Genomic DNA, 6,658 nt, shown 5'->3' on the forward strand with positions numbered 1-6,658 from the left:
ATACAACAGCTTTTCCATCGTATCAAACGAATAATTGCAACCAGTGTGAAAGTAATGGTCATTTCTACGTTCCGAGCACCCTAGACGTCACTCTAGGGCGTTGCTCCACCACATCTAATACCTGCGGCGTTAGAAGTCAACGGCAGAGCCATAAAATACAATATAAATACAACAGCGTTCCCATCGTATAAAACGAATAATTGCAACCAGTGTGAAGGTTATGGTCATTTCTACATTCCGAGCAACATAGGCTTCACTCTAGGGCGTTGCTCCACCAGACCGAATAGATACGGCCTAAGAAGTCAACGCCCGACGCATAAAATACGATATAAATACAACAGCTTTTCCATCGTATAAAACGAATAATTGCAACCAGTGTGAAAGTAATGGTCATTTCTACGTTCCGAGCACCCTAGGCGTCACTCTAGGGCGTTGCTCCACCACATCTAATAGCTACGGCCTTAGAAGCCTACGCCTGAAGCATAAAATACAATAAAAATACAACAGTCTTTTCATCGTGTAACAGGAATAATTGCAACAAGCGCGAAAGTAATGATCATTTCGGCGTTTCGGGCATCCTAGACCTAACTCTGAGGCATTGCTCCACCAGATCGAATAGTTAGGTCCTTAGAAGTAAACGCCAGAAGCATAAAATACGATATAAATACAACAGCTATTCCATCGTATAAAAGGAATAATTGCAAACAGTGTGAAAGTAATGGTCATTTCTACGTCGCGGGCAACCTAGGCTTCATTCTACGGTGTTGTTCCACCAGATCGAATAGTTGGGGCCTAAGAAGTGAACGCCAGAAGCATAAAATACAATATAAATATAACAGTTTTTCCATCGTATAAAACGAATAATAGCAACCAGTGTTAAAGTTATGGTCATTTCTACGTTCCGCGCAACCTAGGCTTCACTCTAGGGCGTTGCTGCACCAGATCAAACAGTTAGGGCCTTAGATGTCAACGCCCGAAGCATAAAATACAAAATAAATAGAACAGTTTTTCCATTGTATAAAACGAATAATTGCTACCAGTGTAAAAGTTATGGTCATTTCTACGTTCCGGGCAACCTAGGCTTCACCCTAGGGCGTTGCTCCACCAGATCGAATAGTTAGGGCCTAAGAAGTGAACGCCAGAAGCATAAAATACAATATAAATACAACAGTTTTTCCAACGTATAAAACGAATAATTGCAACCAGTATGAAACTAATGGACATTTCTACTTTCCGAGCAACCTAGGCTTCACCCTAGGGCGTTGCTCCAACAGATTGAATAGTTAGGGCCTTAGAAGTCAACGCCCGAGCCATAAAATGCAAAAAAAATACAACAGTGTTTCCATCATATAACAGGAATAATGCAACCAGTTTGAAATTGATGGCCAATTCTACGTTTCGGGCAACCTAGGCTTCACTCTAGGGCGTTGCTCCACCAGATCGAATAGTTAGTGCCTTAGGAGTCAACGCCAGAAGCATAAAATACAATATAAATACAACAGTTTTTCCATCGTATAAAACGAATAATTGCAACCAGTATGAAACTTATGGTCATTTCTACTTTCCGAGCAACCTAGGCTTCACCCTAGGGCGTTGCTCCAACAGATTGAATAGTTAGGGCCTTAGAAGTCAACGCCTGAACCACACAATGCAAAAAAGATACAACAGCTTTTTCATCGTATAAAACGAATAATTGCAAGCAGTGTGAAAGTAAGGGTCATTTCTACGTTCCGGGCACCCTAGGCGTCACTCTAGGGCGTTGCTCCACCAGATCGAATAGTTAGGTCATTTGAAGTAAACGCCAGAAGCATAAAATACGATATAAATACAACAGCTTTTCCATCGTATAAAAGGAATAATTGCAAACAGTGTGAAAGTAATGGTCATTTCTACGTTCCGGGCAACCTAGGCTTCACTCTACGGTGTTGTTCCACCAGATCGAATAGTTGGGGCCTAAGAAGTGAACGCCAGAAGCATAAAATACAATATAAATATAACAGTTTTTCCATCGTATAAAACGAATAATAGCAACCAGTGTTAAAGTTATGGTCATTTCTACGTTCCGGGCAACCTAGGCTTCACTCTAGGGCGTTGGTCCACCAGACCGAATAGTTAGGGCCTTAGAAGTCAACGCCCGAAGGATAAAATACAAAATAAATAGAACAGTTTTTCCATCGTATAAAACGAATAATTGTTACCAGTGTGAAAGTTATGGTCATTTCTACTTTCCGGGCAACCTAGGCATCACCCTAGGGCGTTGTTCCACCAGATGGCATAGTTAGGGTCTAAGAGCTCAACGCCAGAAGCATAAAATACAATATAAATACAACAGCTTTTCCATCGTATAAAACGAATAATTGCAACCAGTGTGAAAGTAATGGTCATTTCTACGTTCCGAGCACCCTAGACGTCACTCTAGGGCGTTGCTCCACCACATCTAATACCTACGGCGTTAGAAGTCAACGGCAGAGCCATAAAATACAATATAAATACAACAGCGTTCCCATCGTATAAAACGAATAATTGCAACCAGTGTGAAGGTTATGGTCATTTCTACATTCCGAGCAACATAGGCTTCACTCTAGGGCGTTGCTCCACCAGACCGAATAGATACGGCCTAAGAAGTCAACGCCAGAAGCATAAAATACGATATAAATACAACAGCTTTTCCATCGTATAAAACGAATAATTGCAACCAGTGTGAAAGTAATGGTCATTTCTACGTTCCGAGCACCCTAGGCGTCACTCTAGGGCGTTGCTCCACCACATCTAATAGCTACGGCCTTAGAAGCCTACGCCTGAAGCATAAAATACAATAAAAATACAACAGTCTTTTCATCGTATAACAGGAATAATTGCAACAAGCGTGAAAGTAATGATCATTTCGGCGTTTCGGGCATCCTAGACCTAACTCTGAGGCATTGCTCCACCAGATCGAATAGTTAGGTCCTTAGAAGTAAACGCCAGAAGCATAAAATACGATATAAATACAACAGCTATTCCATCGTATAAAAGGAATAATTGCAAACAGTTTGAAAGTAATGGTCATTTCTACGTCGCGGGCAACCTAGGCTTCACTCTACGGTGTTGTTCCACCAGATCGAATAGTTGGGGCCTAAGAAGTGAACGCCAGAAGCATAAAATACAATATAAATACAACAGTTTTTCCATCGTATAAAACGAATAATAGCAACCAGTGTTAAAGTTATGGTCATTTCTACGTTCCGCGCAACCTAGGCTTCACTCTAGGGCGTTGCTCCAACAGATTGAATAGTTAGGGCCTTAGAAGTCAACGCCCGAACCATAAAATGCAAAAAATATACAACAGTGTTTCCATCATACAACAGGAATAATTGCATCCAGTTTGAAAGTGATGGTCATTTCTCCTTTCCGGGCAACCTAGGCTTCACTCTAGGGCGTTGCTCCACTAGATCGAATAGCTAGGGCCTTAGAAGTCAACGCCAGAAGCATAAAATACGATATAAATACAACAGCTTTTCCATCGTATAAAACGAATAATTGCAACCAGTGTGAAAGTAATGGTCATTTCTACGGTCCGAGCACCCTAGACGTCACTCTAGGGCGTTGCTCCACCACATCTAATACCTACGGCGTTAGAAGTCAACGGCAGAGCCATAAAATACAATATAAATACAACAGCGTTCCCATCGTATAAAACGAATAATTGCAACCAGTGTGAAGGTTATGGTCATTTCTACATTCCGAGCAACATAGGCTTCACTCTAGGGCGTTGCTCCACCAGACCGAATAGATACGGCCTAAGAAGTCAACGCCAGAAGCATAAAATACGATATAAATACAACAGCTTTTCCATCGTATAAAACGAATAATTGCAACCAGTGTGAAAGTAATGGTCATTTCTACGTTCCGAGCACCCTAGGCGTCACTCTAGGGCGTTGCTCCACCACATCTAATAGCTACGGCCTTAGAAGCCTACGCCTGAAGCATAAAATACAATAAAAATACAACAGTCTTTTCATCGTATAACAGGAATAATTGCAACAAGCGTGAAAGTAATGATCATTTCGGCGTTTCGGGCATCCTAGACCTAACTCTGAGGCATTGCTCCACCAGATCGAATAGTTAGGTCCTTAGAAGTAAACGCCAGAAGCATAAAATACGATATAAATACAACAGCTATTCCATCGTATAAAAGGAATAATTGCAAACAGTGTGAAAGTAATGGTCATTTCTACGTCGCGGGCAACCTAGGCTTCACTCTACGGTGTTGTTCCACCAGATCGAATAGTTGGGGCCTAAGAAGTGTACGCCAGAAGCATAAAATACAATATAAATACAACAGTTTTTCCATCGTATAAAACGAATAATAGCAACCAGTGTTAAAGTTATGGTCATTTCTACGTTCCGCGCAACCTAGGCTTCACTCTAGGGCGTTGCTCCAACAGATTGAATAGTTAGGGCCTTAGAAGTCAACGCCCGAACCATAAAATGCAAAAAATATACAACAGTGTTTCCATCATATAACAGGAATAATTGCATCCAGTTTGAAAGTGATGGTCATTTCTCCTTTCCGGGCAACCTAGGCTTCACTCTAGGGCGTTGCTCCACTAGATCGAATAGCTAGGGCCTTAGAAGTCAACGCCAGAAGCATAAAATACGATATAAATACAACAGCTTTTCCATCGTATAAAAGGAATAATTGCAAACAGTGTGAAAGTAATGGTCATTTCTACGTTCCGGGCAACCTAGGCTACACTCTACGGTGTTGTTCCACCAGATCGAATAGTTGGGGCCTAAGAAGTGAACGCCCGAAGCATAAAATACAAAATAAATAGAACAGTTTTTCCATTGTAAAAACGAATAATTGCTACCAGTGTAAAAGTTATGGTCATTTCTACGTTCCGGGCAACCTAGGCTTCACCCTAGGGCGTTGCTCCACCAGATCGAATGGTTAGGGCCCAAGAAGTGAACGCCAGAAGCATAAAATACAATATAAATACAACAGTTTTTCCAACGTATAAAACGAATAATTGCAACCAGTATGAAACTTATGGACATTTCTACTTTCCGAGCAACCTAGGCTTCACCCTAGGGCGTTGCTCCAACAGATTGAATAGTTAGGGCCTTAGAAGTCAACGCCCGAACCATAAAATGCAAAAAAAATACAACAGTGTTTCCATCATATATCAGGAATAATGCAACCAGTTTGAAATTGATGGCCAATTCTACGTTTCGGGCAACCTAGGCTTCACTCTAGGGCGTTGCTCCACCAGATCGAATAGTTAGTGCCTTAGGAGTCAACGCCAGAAGCATAAAATACAATATAAATACAACAGTTTTTCCATCGTATAAAACGAATAATTGCAACCAGTATGAAACTTATGGTCATTTCTACTTTCCGAGCAACCTAGGCTTCACCCTAGGGCGTTGCTCCAACAGATTGAATAGTTAGGGCCTTAGAAGTCAACGCCCGAACCACACAATGCAAAAAAAATACAACAGCTTTTTCATCGTATAAAACGAATAATTGCAAGCAGTGTGAAAGTAAGGGTCATTTCTACGTTCCGGGCACCCTAGGCGTCACTCTAGGGCGTTGCTCCACCAGATCGAATAGTTAGGTCATTTGAAGTAAACGCCAGAAGCATAAAATACGATATAAATACAACAGCTTTTCCATCGTATAAAAGGAATAATTGCAAACAGTGTGAAAGTAATGGTCATTTCTACGTTCCGGGCAACCTAGGCTTCACTCTACGGTGTTGTTCCACCAGATCGAATAGTTGGGGCCTAAGAAGTGAACGCCAGAAGCATAAAATACAATATAAATATAACAGTTTTTCCATCGTATAAAACGAATAATAGCAACCAGTGTTAAAGTTATGGTCATTTCTACGTTCCGGGCAACCTAGGCTTCACTCTAGGGCGTTGCTCCACCAGACCGAATAGTTAGGGCCTTAGAAGTCAACGCCCGAAGGATAAAATACAAAATAAATAGAACAGTTTTTCCATCGTATAAAACGAATAATTGTTACCAGTGTGAAAGTTATGGTCATTTCTACTTTCCGGGCAACCTAGGCATCACCCTAGGGCGTTGTTCCACCAGATGGCATAGTTAGGGTCTAAGAGCTCAACGCCAGAAGCATAAAATACAATATAAATACAACAGCTTTTCCATCGTATAAAACGAATAATTGCAACCAGTGTGAAAGTAATGGTCATTTCTACGTTCCGAGCACCCTAGACGTCACTCTAGGGCGTTGCTCCACCACATCTAATACCTGCGGCGTTAGAAGTCAACGGCAGAGCCATAAAATACAATATAAATACAACAGCGTTCCCATCGTATAAAACGAATAATTGCAACCAGTGTGAAGGTTATGGTCATTTCTACATTCCGAGCAACATAGGCTTCACACTAGGGCGTTGCTCCACCAGACCGAATAGATACGGCCTAAGAAGTCAACGCCAGACGCATAAAATACGATATAAATACAACAGCTTTTCCATCGTATAAAACGAATAATTGCAACCAGTGTGAAAGTAATGGTCATTTCTACGTTCCGAGCACCCTAGGCGTCACTCTAGGGCGTTGCTCCACCACATCTAATAGCTACGGCCTTAGAAGCCTACGCCTGAAGCATAAAATACAGTAAAAATACAACAGTCTTTTCATCGT

This window comes from Calliopsis andreniformis, unplaced genomic scaffold, assembly GCF_051401765.1.
Source record: "Calliopsis andreniformis isolate RMS-2024a unplaced genomic scaffold, iyCalAndr_principal scaffold0007, whole genome shotgun sequence".
In the NCBI taxonomy this organism is placed as follows: domain Eukaryota; kingdom Metazoa; phylum Arthropoda; class Insecta; order Hymenoptera; family Andrenidae; genus Calliopsis; species Calliopsis andreniformis.